The sequence below is a fragment of the Rhinolophus sinicus genome, chromosome 5, assembly GCF_057876585.1.
Source record: "Rhinolophus sinicus isolate RSI-liver-muscle chromosome 5, RSI-T2T, whole genome shotgun sequence".
NCBI lineage: Eukaryota > Metazoa > Chordata > Mammalia > Chiroptera > Rhinolophidae > Rhinolophus > Rhinolophus sinicus.
Window position 1 is genome coordinate 59,888,005 of NC_142505.1, and position 14,858 is coordinate 59,902,862.

General features: G+C 50.1%; 1 protein-coding gene across 3 annotated transcripts in view; it reads right to left on the minus strand.

Annotated features, from left to right (window-relative positions):
• LRIG1 (leucine rich repeats and immunoglobulin like domains 1) overlaps positions 1–14,858 on the minus strand; it is a 116,404-nt gene that overhangs the window by 45,944 nt on the left and 55,602 nt on the right. The gene's annotated exons all lie outside the window — the stretch shown is intronic.

A 14,858-nucleotide genomic window follows, 5' to 3' on the forward strand; every position in this document is an offset into this window, starting at 1 on the left:
GCTATCAATACAGACATGTCCTTTGCACACAGCAAAGGACATATTTCCACGCATTTCTGGCAGGTGTCAGGGTGTAGTGTGGCCTGTGACAGGCACAGAGCAGGCATGTCTTAGCACTGGGAGTTTACTTTTAAACCAAATTCCCCAGAGTTGAAATGAATCCGAAAGGCCATTTCATCCAAGTGCCATGTTTCATACAACTTCATTCAACCACATTCTCAGATGCCACTGCCCTCTGGTGTCACCCCTCCCCCACAAAAAAGCATTAGGAATACAGCCTGGGGCCACAGAGCATAGCCAAGCTCAATCTAATCTTGTTCAGGTGTCAAACAGAATTATTTTATGATAATTGGGGGGCCTAATGAGCATCCAAAATGGAACAAAATTAGAATAATTCTAAATCCCAAATTGGCAAGAAATAGTGTGAACATACCCAGTGTCAATGCTCATATGCAACTTGGACATGAAGATAAGGTTTTAAAAAGAATAAGCCCAGAAGGGCTTGCCTAGGCCAACTTGAAGAAAAGTTTCCCTTCTCAGAATGACAATCGAAAGCATCACCCTCTCACTAGCTTGCTTTACATTCATCTTCTTAAAAAAAAATTAAAACCAAAACCATCTGTTCTATTGCATAAATCGATAATTTGCTCCAAGAAACCGGTGCCTCATAGGAACGGCCCAGCCTGGGTTATTTGCTAACAGGAAATGAGAATCAGAATAAGCAGGTCTCTTGCTCTCTCTCTTGCTCACTCTCTCTGCCTTTCCCCCCACTGCTGGTGAATCACTAGCTCCCTGGGGAATGTTGGCAGATTCTCAGCCTGGCGGCAGATGCTGTTCCAGATCTGTTTATTCAGGTGGAGATGGGATAAAACACAAGAGCAGCCAGTGGCGGGATCAGCAGCCTCCGCCAGGCGAGGTCACCCCCTTGGAGGGCAGGACTGGGCTGTGTCCACCAACCTCCCAACCCGGTCACTTCCTTTAGACTCACTCTCCCCTTGGAGTCTTCAATAAACTGTTCCAATAACTCCCTGCAAAGGGAACCTGACATCGCACCCCCATGGGAATGCAGGGACGCAGGCAGCTGGGTTCTCCCACCCATTGACTTATACACGTCAAGCTGGAAGCCCAGGACCGGGAGGAAGAAACCCAGGCAAGGTGAGGAGTCTGCCACAACGGTCCTGTGAGGTCTGCAGTGACCCGACCCAGGAATGACTACAGGTCACCAGGAGCCGATCCAAACTACAAGGTTCTGCATTCCATGTTAAGATGTGCAAACAAAAAAACAGAAACAAAACCTCCTAAGGAAATGCACTGTTGAGTGAAAAAAGCTAATCAGAAAAAGTTACCTACTGCATGATTCCAAATATATGAAATTCTGGAAGAGACAAAACTACAGGGACAGTAAAAACATCAGTGGTTGCCGGGGGTGGGGGGTGGAGAGGGAGGGGAAGGATGAGTGGGAGGGACACGGGACCCTCAGGGCAGTGAAACTATTCTGTATGACACTCCAACGGCGGACACATGTCATTAAACATTTGCAGACGCGCATAGAATGTCCAGCGCAAACAGTGAACCCTGATGTAAACTGTGGGCTTAGCTCATGATAATGTAATACTGGCCCATCCATTGTGACAATGTACCACACTAATGCATAATGGTAACAACAGTGCAAACTAGAGAAGGGGAGTATATGGGAAGTCTCCGTACCTCCTGCTCCATTTTTCTATAAACCCCAAACTGCTCTAAAAGTCTATTAATTATAAACAGAACAAAACACAACCTCCTAAGGTACTAAGTAGTCCCAAGGTCATTACATCATTAGAATGTGAGCTGTCCAAGGGCTGGGATTTTTAGCCCATCTTCTTTACTGTTATATTCTTAGCACTGAGGACGATGCTTCAAACATAAAAGGCGCTCAGTAAAATATTTGCTAAATAAACAAATGAATTACAATTTTAGCTTAGTCTCCTACATTAACCACCACAAACCAGGACAAAGGAATGCTATTCAGAAAAAACCAGTCTGAGGCAAGACCAACCATCCTATTAATTTTTTTTTTAAAGATGTAACATAGAATTAACTTTTTTAGGTAGAGAAGCTGGCAGACATAGTTGAAAGAAAATGTCAAATAGAATGGATTTTCTGGTTAACTGTGCTTTGCCCAAATTCAACTGAACCCCAAACACAGACATTCACTGATTCCCAGGGTTGGCGAAGGTGTGGCAGCTCTACTTGTCATGCAGGAGCAACAATGCCTCCTTCCCGCAGACCACCCCTCCTCAGGGAAGAGCAGCTCAGCCCTCATTAGGTGATTGCAAACATCACAGCCATCATCACAGCTATGCTGAGGCAGGAGTCGGGAGGTACACACACACCTCCGACTCCTGCCTCAGCCCCCGCAGAGAAAGGTAAGGAGGAATCCCACTAGGGAGTTCTGGTCACACACTGCTGACCCGAGGACGCCCTCCGAGCCTGATCTGGACTGGAGCCCCCAGGAGAAAGGCTGTGCTGTGTTAACACTGGCAGGGACTTCCAAGGCCTGGCCCATGCTTGGGGGCAGTCAGTTATGTGACTGTGGGGAGGTCAGCTGTCCTGGCATCTGGGCAGGACAGAGTGGCACCAGGCGTGCCAAGAGATGGAAAGCCAGAGCAATGAACCACTTCCACCTGGATTTGCATCCACGTATGAGCATGCTGGGTCAGAAAAGCCGTATTTCTGTCTCCTCGTCAAGGCCAACGTGGACGGCCCCTTCTTCCTCTTGGCTTTGTCTTCTCTCAAGGGAGTCAGTACCTCCCGTTGTCTCCTTTTCTCCCATTTCCGGGCGCCTGCTGGCCTGCACGCCCAGCACACAGGTGCTGGTCCTCTGGACGCCCTGGAGCTCCCAGAGCATGAGAGTCCGGGTACCAGGCTGCCAGGCTGTATGTGGAATCAACCCCGGGGCCCGTGCGTGCTCCACGGCTGAAAGGAACTCACCTGCTTCCTTCTCGGTTACAGTTACATGTGTCTGCGCCCAATGGGCTCTACCCTCGAGGGGAGCAGGGAGGAGAACCAGCACGCAAGGCCCCGGCCAAGGAAGGTGGGCCCGGTGGAGGGATGGCAGCAATCAGGAAAACAGTGGTAAGAGTGTCTCTTAAGACTAGGCTCAAACCCCAGAAATTCTCACCAAGGAGTGGCCACACAGCCCCTCGTGGAGAGCGTGAAGGAGCTGCAACGGGTGGTTTTCCTCACACTGACAGTTCTGCACAAATGAGGGGGAGGGGGAGTCCCATGCCCCACCATGTGATGACAGCAAACACCTCTCTCCCAGTTCCATAAATGCTATCAGCAACTGGGGTCGGGGTGCGGTGGCACAGAGGGTCACCAGGAATCTAAGACCAGCAGGCTTTGTCATCAGCTGCAGGGTTTCTGCTCCTTGTAGACTTCACCAACCAGGAACTGAATAAATGGAACCACCAATGAGAAACAACATGGTGATCGTACTCAAAATTTCCAAATGAAACCTAACTTCCTTCTTCTCATGGCCACCCTCCCATTTCAGCCTTGGGCATCAAGTGCCTGCAGTACTCACGCACTCAGGAGACTGTCCACACCACAAGGATGTAGAGCTGATCAAGTCACATGCTTGCCACCCTCTCTCAGATGCTGGCAGACAAAAAGCCGGCACCACTATAATACATACACTGCTCTCAGACATAGTACCGTGCTTCCTCGAAAATATGACGTAGCCGGACCATCAGCTCTAATGCGTCTTTTGGAGCAAAAATTAGTATGAGACCTGGTCCTGTTTTACTATAAGACCTCTTATTTTACAATAAGACCGGGTCTTATATTAAGTTTTGCTCCAAAAGACGCATTAGAGCTGATGGTCTGGCTAGGTCTTATTTTTGGGGAAACAGGGTATGATGACAACAGAATTTTCCCCCTTTTCTTTTGCATATTATTTTAATGTGTTTATCAATTAAGTAAAGAAATTAAATTGATATTTGCCAAAGCAGTGAACGTGACTTTGAACACTGAACTTTGGGATGTGATCCTGCAGTTCAGGAATGGCTGGCTTGCATGACAGTGGCGAGGCAGAGGGCCTTCCGGGCGAGCCAGCCCAGAGGACTTCCTTCAAGGGGTGCAAGCAGGTGGGGCCCCAGGGCCACCACAGCGTTCCTCACTCACCAGGCAGGGACATGCTGGGTCCCAGAGGTGCCTCCTGAACCCCACCACCCCAATCCTAGGCTTCCCATGCACACAGCCTGTTCGATGTGATGGAAACGTCAAAGGACCTTTCCAGCTGCAGCAGCTCAGAAATGGTTCCAACGCTACATTCGGCTGCGCTGGGCAGTGGAACCTCCCAAGAAGCTCCCCCTTGCCACTGAGCACCCAGGAGGCACACTACACGTCCTTCTCAGCAGAAACAGTAGCTGGAGTGGTAGCAGCTGTAATAGCGGGAATAGAGGCCTCAAATCTAACATGTTGTTTCTTCCCACCAGGACCCAGGCTCTGGCTTCGCTCATGTAGTCTGCATGACAAGCTGAGAGGAGGACATTATTCCCATCCCCATTTCACAGATGGGGATGCTAAGGCGTAGGACAGTTAATGCAGCAGGAAGCACGCAGCACAGTTGGGACTGGCGCTCACACATGAATCCTTATGCCACACTCCTACTTGGTCCATGGAACGGCCTCATAATGGAAGTGGGCGGAAGAACCCCAGGGAAGAGGGCTTCTCTGGACAGCACTCTGTCCCTCCCACCTCTTCTCGGCACCCACTGGGGCCACCCCATCAATCTATGACCTAACAAAGGCAAGACCCAACCCTGCAGATGTGGAGGGCACACATCCTGCCTCGGGCCACTGTTCATGGCCCCTGCCCTCCCCCCGACTTACATATACACACACGCATACGCATGCACACAGGAGCCTCACAGGCCCTCAGTATGTCACACATAAGTTGCTTCAGAGCACAGGCAGACCTCCCTTATTCATCTTTAAGATACCGCTATGGTCTCTAAGTAGGTGAGTGAGAGTGGCTGTTATTTCCTCAGGCAGTAAGTATGACAGAGCAGAAGTAGGCTTCCTCCAGGGAGCGGAAGACAACTGTTCACCCATCACTCTCTATCACGCCAGAGAAGGCGCCTGCTAACCCTGACAGAGTCAGAGGCGAAGGCCCCAGGCTGAGGTCACCCAACTGGTGAGCCCAGGTATCCTGAGTCCAGGCTGTGCACTCTCTGGAAGGCGAGAGACATAAGAATTTATATCAGAGGGCCTGGGGCTATGATGACAGAGATGGGACAGTGGGTGCCAGGGCTCCCCTGATATCCTCTCGGGGCCACAGAAGGAAGCCTCCCCTCTGCCGGCCACTGGTACATTCCCTGCACTTCCCATGCCAGCTTCTCAGCAGCTCTCCAGTTCCAGCAAAGGAGGAAGCTGCTTCAGTACTTGGCTGCAAGGAAAGAGCCCTCCCTCCCTCTCTGGGGAGTGATACGACTGATGTGCCTTTAAAAATAAAACCAGGCCTCTTCCCTCCCCATCTGGAAGACTTTTGATCTCCTGATCATATGATTTAGGATATCTCTCATCGTGCAATTTCCCAAGCCTTCAGCATAGGATCTGACTGCACTTTTGGGCGGGGTGGGGGGTGAAGGATGTGAATGGTTGGGATTAAGGAGCCGGCCCTTTAATGCAGTCCTTCTTATCCACCCTGAAGATAAGACTCCCACAACATCAAATGGCACCGTCCCCAGCACCGCTGCTCCACCCAGAACCACACCACCACTCTCCTGCCCAGTCAGGGTTCCTATAGGAGCCACCGCTTGCTCTGTTTCTTTCTTGAAACCACAAGCTTCGATTTTCTTCTTGGCTTTAGGTTTTAAAAAACATACTATCATGGACCTAAATGTAAAATGTACACTACAGACTTTTAGGAAAAAACAGAAGAAAACCTTTGTGATCTAAAGCTGGGCAAAGTTCCGACTTGGCACTAAGCACACAATCCATAAAAAGAAAAACTAATACACTGGACTTCAGGAAAATTAAAAGCACTTCCTCTGTGAAAGACCCTGTTAAGATGAAAAGGCAAGCTACAGACTGGGAGAAAATATTTTCAAATTACTCGTCCATCAAAGAACTAGTCTCTCAAAATGTACCTGGAAGTGAACAATCCAATCAGAAAATAGGTAAAAGACATGAACAGACATTTTAACAAAAGGAATTGGCAAAGGGCAAATAAGCACATGAAAAGAGCTGTTCAACATCATCAGCCATTAAGAAAATACAAATTAAAACCACAATGAGCTATCAATACACACCTACCGGAAAGGCTAAGATTAAAACGAAAACCAAAAAACAAAAAAACTGACATCACCAGATGCTGGGGAGGATGCAGAGAAGCAGACCGCTCACACATCCCTGGTGGAAATGGACAACAGGACAGCCCCTTGGAAAAGTTTGACCGTTTCTTAAAAAACTACACACACAACTACCACACAATGCAGCAATTATACTCTAGGGCATTTATCCTAGAGAACTGAAAATGTATGTTCAGACAAAAGCCCATCCATGAATGCTCACAGCAGCTTTCTTCGTAATAGCCCCGATCTGGAAACACCCCAGATGTCCATCAACAGGTGAATGATTACACCAAGTGCGGTATATACATACCACAATCCCAAAAGCCAACAGTCAACGCCAGTCCCAAAAGGTTACATGCTGTATGACTCCATTTATTTAACATTCTCGAAATGAAAAATTACAAATATGGAGAACATATTAGAGATTGCCAAGGGTGTGGGGGCAGGAAGGAAATGGGTGCGGCCATGAAACGGCAACGGGAGGGCTCCTTGCGGATGGAAATGTTCTGTATCTTGACTGTGTCAATGTCAGTACCCTGGTGATGGGAACTTCTGCCAGATGCTGACACTGTGGGAAACTAAGGGCACGTGAGGGATCGCTCTGCATTACTTTTTACAATTGCACGGGAATCTACAGTTCTCGCAGAACAAAAAGTGTAATGAAAACAACAAAAAAAGCATGTCATGACATTTACAGTGGAATCAGACAGGGGACCTGGAGGCGGAAGCAGCCAGCCGGCCACCTCATTTGGTTTCCAGCATTTCCTTCAAACCTGCAGAAACGTACCCAGTATGAACCAGTTCTCAGGGCCAAGCACTAAATACTGCCTGGGCTCTGCAGGATTCCTGAAATCTAGGGATATCGTGCCCTGTTGAATTACTTCCACCATTTGGGAAAGGACGGTGGGTTGGGCTGGACTCCTAGTGAGAAAGGTGTTGCTGATAACACTTATTAGAAGACAGGTGTGGCCCCCGCCTGGTATGTCAGGAGTTACCATTCAGTTCTGTGCCCTGCGATTCAGCTGAGCCCAGCAGTGCCTGGCCAAGCAGGAGGGCTCACGGGGCATCCATGCCTAGATGGTGGCAGACACAGGGCAGGCCTGCACTGCCAGACATGAGAGTCCCAAAGTGCCATGCCTGGGACACTAGCCTTGGGCAGAGTTCCATGAAAAGGTTTTGGAACATATGTCCTCCCTTCTGGGGCCATGCAGAGTTCCAAGGCAAGTCAGCCAGAGAAAAGTGTTGATGAGGGCTCTAATAAAGATACCTTCCATTCTGCTCACTTCTGTATCTGCTATCCTTACATAACCACAGGACCCCTTTTTCATGAATTATGACACCTCACAGAACAAGAGCTCCAGGTGGCTCATTTCATGTGGGAAACACCACATTTCACTCCCTCATCACTAAAGGCTCTGTCATGTCCTGTAGCAAAGAGGGCTAAGGCTTACCTTTAATTCTGGGATGGGCTGCACACACAGACAACCAACCATGATTATCCATCTTCGCTTTGGAGAAAACCTTTCCCCAAACCACCTACTGGCCCCTCACAGGCGAGCAGAGACCAGGAGAGCCCTTCTCCTGACACCCATGCCAGGGGAAGGGCAAATTCAGCCCTGAGCCAACCGAAGACTGGAAAGCTGCTCTGAGAAGATGGCAGGCTAAGGATTCAAACCTGGATGATGGGAGCCCGGGGCCCATACTCCTCCCTCGGAGCCACACTGCCTTCCACGGAGCAGTTTCTACTGCTTCCTCTCCTGTAACATTCTGCCCGGCTTTTCAATCAACCAAGGAAAGCAAGACCCCTCTCTTGGTTGAGAAGAGTCATGCCCTCTAGGAACACCCAACAAGCCATGCCTGCTATTACCTGCCCCAAGCTGCCCCTTCACCTCGCTGACAGATGTTTAAAACTATCCAATATCTGCCCTACACTCTACAATCACTTATTCTTGGCCTCAAGCACTCATTTAGTGAATTTATTTATTCATTCAAACATGTATGGGGTGCCTGTTGTGTGCAGCTGCTAAGAGAAAAAGGCGTATTTGACTAGAGTATGGTCGTCCCCCTCACCCCATTCCTCCAACGCCCCAAAACTCACATTGGAGTTGAGGAGACAGAAAAATATACATATGACGGACACACTGAAAGATGGGGCACAGTATCGTGGGGGAGGGGTTAGGAGAAGAACAGCCACTCCAGACAAGGTGACAACATGACGAAGGCATGGAATCAAGAGACATGGTTGGTGTGAGTTTTCATTCTGTGCAGCTTGAGGTCAAGTTCAAGGCAGGAAGTGAAGAGAGGCCAGGAAGAAGTGGACCTAGGGCCCAATTCTGAAAGAGCTAAGATTTTTATCTCATAGGTGATGGGGAAGCCTCAAAGGGGTACTTCATTCATTTCTTCACAAAACACTGACTGTGAGGCAACCAACAGGCAGGCACTCCACTGGGTGAGAGGTGTGGAGTGGGGAGGGAAGAAGTTAGAGCTCTCTGGGGGTCACATGGGGAGAGAGCGAGGGGAGGAAGAGAAGGGCCCAGTCTGGGCTCCTTTGGAGCAAGGCCATGAGCACCCCCTTTAGAGACGAGGTACACGTGTCAGGTTTGGCAGAGGAGCGGAAGCGCTGGCCAGGTGCTAACTCCCGGCATCGGCATCATTTAAGCAGACCTCTCAACACCGGTGCACACAGCGCACTGGCCCACAAGGCAGACCTCACAGGCATCTGAGCCTCTACCAGGAAGCCAGGGTCTCAGCTAGTAGGTCAGCCATTCTCAACTAGAGAGGACATTGACTCCACAGGACACCCACCCCCCCAACCCCCCAGGCCTCACCATGTCTACAGGAGGGGCAGCAGCCATGTATATCCTTGACCTTGGTTAAGTGTGGCTGGAAGGGAACCAGGCCCTTTTCTTACAGCTGAGAGAACGGAAGCCAAAGAGTAGATGTGATTTGTGAAAGGTCCTACAGTGAGGCGTTGAAAGAGTCAGGACTAGAAACTGAAGGGCCGACGCTGATTCCTTTCTGAGCACTGCTGCTGCTGCTGGGGGTGGTGGGCATGTGCCCTGAGGACAGCTGCTTCTCCCCATTCCCGGGCACAGGCACCCCCCCCACCCCCACTGTATGATGACTGGCATGCTGGGATCCACAGGTACGATGCACTTGTTGGGTCATATCCTGACAAGAGGGCGGTGAGAGGGGCTTCCCCTGACAGCAGAGAAGTCACCCCACACACCCCGACATCCAACATCCGGGGCGAGGTGGGTCAAGAACGGCCCAGGGCTGTCTGCAGAAACACCCACAAAGGAGCGGCCACCTGAGAGGTGCTTCCTCTTGCCAGAGGTGACCCACGAGGCCATGCCACAGAGGCAGGGAGAGGGTGAACCTTGAGCTCATGGAGGAGACGGATCTGATGATACCCACAGTGCACAGCAGGGCTCCGTTTCCTGCATCCATTTCCCTGGACAATTCACTGAATCTCTCAGGAGCAGGAGCTCGTTGTCAGGGAACAGGGGAAAGGGAAGACAGGATGAGACTCTCACTTGGAACCACGTAATTGCCGGAGAACCACCAAATCAGGGCTCTTGTTAACACACACTAGAGAATGAGGAGGGGGCAGGGGCCAGCCTGACCTCTAAGGAGCCAGTGGTGACAAGGGTTTATCAGTGCCGTTGGCAAGGCCAGGAAAGGGGGTGGGGGCTGAGGGGTGGTCCTCACAGTGACCCCCAGAACCACGCAACAATCACCAGCCAGAAAAACTCCACACACGTTGATAACCACTCCTTTCCACTTATAACAAAGACACTTAACTCGGAGAAAACATCACTTTCCGAAAAGTCCAAAGGGATTTTTTTTCTCATTTCCAAAATTCTAGTTACTCTTTGCGACTAATCTAAGGGTCCAATTCCAAATACAAGCCTCATAAAATTATCTAAACTCAATGTTAGCACTAGACTTTTGCTCCATCGCAATACAACTTTGGGGGGGATCAGAGGGTACTTCCACAGCACATACTCACATATTCTTTTTCTTTTTCTTTTTTTTTTTTTTTTAAGAGCTAAGTCTTACTTTTGGAATTATAAAGAGAAAGCATTTTAAAGAGCCTGCAATTGGTAGGTTTTGCCTATCGTTCTACTATAAAGAGGGTTTGTTGTTTTGTATTGTTGTTTCACCATCATAATGAGACTTCTCTGATTTACAGGTAGACTGCAAATGAGAGCTGGGTGGGCTGGCTTTCAGGGGAAATGAATGACCCAGATTAGACAACAAATCTACAGTGACGTTCTGTGATCACCAAATGAGGTGGCCGTGTCTAATGAGCCCAACACTACAACGGCAAGCGGTTTGCTGGTCACTTAGAGTGGCTAACTTCAGAGTATCTTCCAATTAAATCAGTGGTGAAAAGAGGTAACTAAAACGTGTAATTGGGACCCCCATAATCATCAGTAAATTGATTTCCCTTCCACCCAGAGAGAAAAAGAAAAAAAAGGAAGGGGAGGTGAGCCGGGGCATTTTAAGTGACAGGTAGGAGAGGAGATGGGAAAAGAAGGACAATGCCTTCCACTTGCGATCACCCAGCTGTGGCTCATTACAGCTTTCTATTGCACGTTGAAATGAACTGGAGAGCTTTAAAAGTAAATAAATAACACCAATGCCTGTGCCCACTGCCACTCCTGGCAAAAGACCCCAGCCCAAGGTTTTGATTTAATGGCCTGGGATGTGGCCTGGGCATGTGGGTTTTTGTAAAGCTCCCCAGGTCATTCTACTATGAGGCAAGCCACTGCTTACTATTTGCTCAGTGTTTGCTGCTCGCTGCAACTACTCGAGGTAGGGGCCGTGAGAAAATAGGGAAATCAACTTCACCGTTGTACTTAACGGGCCCACGACAGGAATAATATACAAGACAGAGGAGGCTGTACACTCATACTCACACACAAATATGGGGAGTATCTATGAACTTCAAAGGGTTTACAAGATCAGTTTCTAGGGGGTGTAAATAACTTCTGCCCCCATCTCCTGCATCAGGGCTCTCGGTTCCCTGTGGAAGAAACCAAACTCCCTCACAACACAGCAGCAAAAGCAGGGCCAGCCCCGCCTACACCGGAAGTGCTGGGTAGAACATGGTCGTGGCCCGTGTCCAGCACATGGTGCCAGTTCACTAGACCGCAGATACTGTACTGAGGACATGGAGTATGTAGTGAATCCTGACACTCACTACCTGGGCAAACATCACGAGCAAACTGAGGCTCAAGAAAGCACAGCAAGGTTGAGGAAGGCAGGACTCAAACCCAGATCCGTCTGATCCAAACCTTCAGTTAACCGCTCTGCAGAACTCCCCGCTCTCTGTAAAACAGCCCTGTGACACACAAATCAGCAAGGGGAAGATATCCCGTTGTACCTCCCTTTTTCCTACAGCTACTTGGTCTTTACAAACTCATTTCACAGCAGCCTTCCCCAACCATAGCATGTTTCTTAGCCCTGGAGACTCTATAAAGAGACAGCTGGGCAGACACCAGGCCCCGGAGAGGATACCCCATGAATGCCACACAGGTGCGTCCTATGCCCCTGCCATCCTTCGTAGCACACACTTCCATCTTCTGAGTGAAGAAATTGAGAGGGAAAAAAAAAAAGCCCTGAGAAATTGGCACCTTTATCTCAGCTGTTTGGGTTTGAAAGGCATGCAGGAAGTGAGGAAACGGTGGAGGAATTCACCTTGAAGTGATGTCTTCGAGGGCATACAGCCACGATGCGAGAAGCTGCCGACACACTGGAACAAGTCTGGGCTCTGCAGAGACCCGCGGCGAGACCGTTTCTCCTCCCTGTGCTCTTAACGGGAGATCACTGCCAGCCCAGAAGCACTAACTCGGTGGGTGGATCAGGAGGCCAGCGGAGCAGTGGTCACCTCATCTTCAGGGCAGAGCAGCACTTCCTGTCACTGCATCAGTTAATGAAAATCATCCCGAGAGCTGCCCACAGCTCCCCTGAGGCCAGTCTTACAGAGGCCTGCGATGTGCCCTTGCCTGGGGAGGAGACTCTCAGCCCTGCCCCAGAGCAACAGGCAGTCTTTTGGCCCCAGTCCTGACGGTCCCCCCTCCAAATACAATTTGACGTCAACATTCGAAATGACTAGATGCTCCCAGACCATATACTTCCAAGTATGCAGTGAGCACAAACCCCAGAGATGGAGAGAAATGAGATCAAGACCCACTTCTGCCACTTCCTGTGTGACCCCCTAGCAAGTTTCTCTGTGCCTCACATGCCTCATCTGTAACACATGTTCACAACAGACCCTGTGTCTCCTAGGACTGCAGAGGCAATACAATGAAATAAGGCCTGGGAAGGCCAAAGGAGCAATGTCTGCCAACGTCAGTGTATCACATATGCCAACCACTGAGATTTTTCATCTCAAAAGACTGAATCATATGAGATTGCCAACATTGTGACCCTTTTTGAACTACAAAAAAATGGCAATTTTGTATGACTTAATACACTGGGTAGACTATTCTATCTTTAAAGACCCTTGCCTTTGAACAAGCAGGGTGAAACGAATATTCCTTTCTTATCGCCCAATAATGACAGACCTTATGAAAGGAAGGCCCGGCATAAACGCAAACACATTTCTTCCACTTGGGCTATAAAAGCAGAAAATGGCTCCCAGGTGTGAGCAGACACAATAGGCCCTGCCTTCTTTGCAAGGTCACCACACAGGTCAAAGTCAAGCCAGCCATTTTCGGATTAGGTGCACAGGCTCCCCAGGCTTCCCCAGAGGTAAGTGGATTAGAGAAGCCACCTGCAGGAAGTGGGCGAGAGGGAGGAGGAGGAGGAAATGGTCCCAGTTGGAAGGAGACTGTTGATATGGGCGAGGGCCAGCCCCTTTCACAGGGGACATTGTGCAACCACAGAGCAGCTCTGCTTCTAGGCTCCAGTTCAAGTAACCAGGAAGGTTTAGCCCGGGAGGCTTTCAGCACCCATTCCAGGAGGCACTGCCCTCCAGACCGTGCATGCTTCACCAGCATCTATTCCCACCGGATCTTTCGATCTTCAACTACATTTAAAGCTTACACAGTTGTCAGAAGAAATGAGGTGGGGGGGGCGGGCAAACACACGACAAAAGCCAGCTCTCAACAACAGAACCTGAGCTCCAAGTTCCCCTCAAAAGGCAGTGGCCTCCATGACCAAGCTCCTATCCCACCGGCACTCCCCTTCCTCGGCTCCCGAGACCCCACAGCTGGTGTTCGTTTCACTTTCTCAGCAAATGACTTGCAGATGTACCGCTCATCTGGCTGCCTCACCACCCCCACTCTCAAAGAAAGAAAAAAAGGGAAGGAAAATGACAAGTCATGACTGTGTAATTTGGCAGGCTTGAGGCGGCCACAGCGCCAGCTCCTTTCCCAGCGAAAACCTCACTGAGGCCGTCTGCATTACAGGAACCCTGCGAAGTTTCAGGGACAGACCTGCTTTCTTTGTCAAGTGGGCATTCAACGTTCTCTATGAGGCTCGCTGGTGGTATCCAGCAGGCCACGAGGTTGCGATGCGTTCTAAGGACCAGGGTCCTGCTCTGCTCTCTGGCTCTCCTGAACAGCCTCTCACTGACAAAGGAAAACGTGGGGAGGGGGCAAACCGGACAGAACCTGGAACTAGCCATGGCCCCTCGCAGTACTCGTCCCAGCACCCAATGTGCTGGCGAGCACGCAGCGGGCTCCACCTCTGCCTGCAACTTACACTCACTTGTAGGGGGCAGACACAGGAGGTCCACATAAGGGGGAGCCTCAGCTAAAATGTCACTTCATCTGGGAACTTTCCCTGTCTTGCACGCCATCAGTGACAGCAGTGAGGAGCGCCTCAGACATTCCCAGCCAGTGCTTGTATTCCCACTGCCTGTTTGTCCAACTTTCCCTGCAGCTAGATTCCGAGTTCCTGGACGACAGGAACTTCCGGTCCGTGGGGCATGTTCATATGGGTTTCATGTGGGGAACGTGCCGGCACAACTCACAGTGGCCTAAGCTGCCCTGCAGATGAGCCCCTGGTCTCCATCGTGAACCAACCTGGGCTCCACTGCTTTCCTTTCACCCCTTTGTCCTCTGACGACCAGGCGACAGCCTCCCAGTGGCAGATGGCCAGGAAAACAGGAGGTGAGTAACCGGGTCATACACAATGAGGGTTGGGGGCCTGGTGTGGGCCCTGAGTTTTGATTCCTCCATTAGGGCAAGGGAGAATTGCCCACCTTTCAGACACTCCTTTTAACTTCCACCTGCAACAAAGCGGTGCCCTTCAAGTCTCAGGTAGGGCAAAGATGTATCTGACGATAGGAACTGATAATCAGCAGTAAGGTAAGTGCTGCTAAGTGACTCCCTGTGCTGGCTCCCGCTGCCCAGGTAGGCTGGGCTGTAAGGAGAGCCTAGAATACCCCACTGAGGTAACAACGGCCCTCTCCAGGCGTGGCTGCTCACGAAGGGCTGTTGGGGTGACTTGCATGATCACCAATAAATAGCAAATTAAGCAGAGACAAATTTATAACAATCTT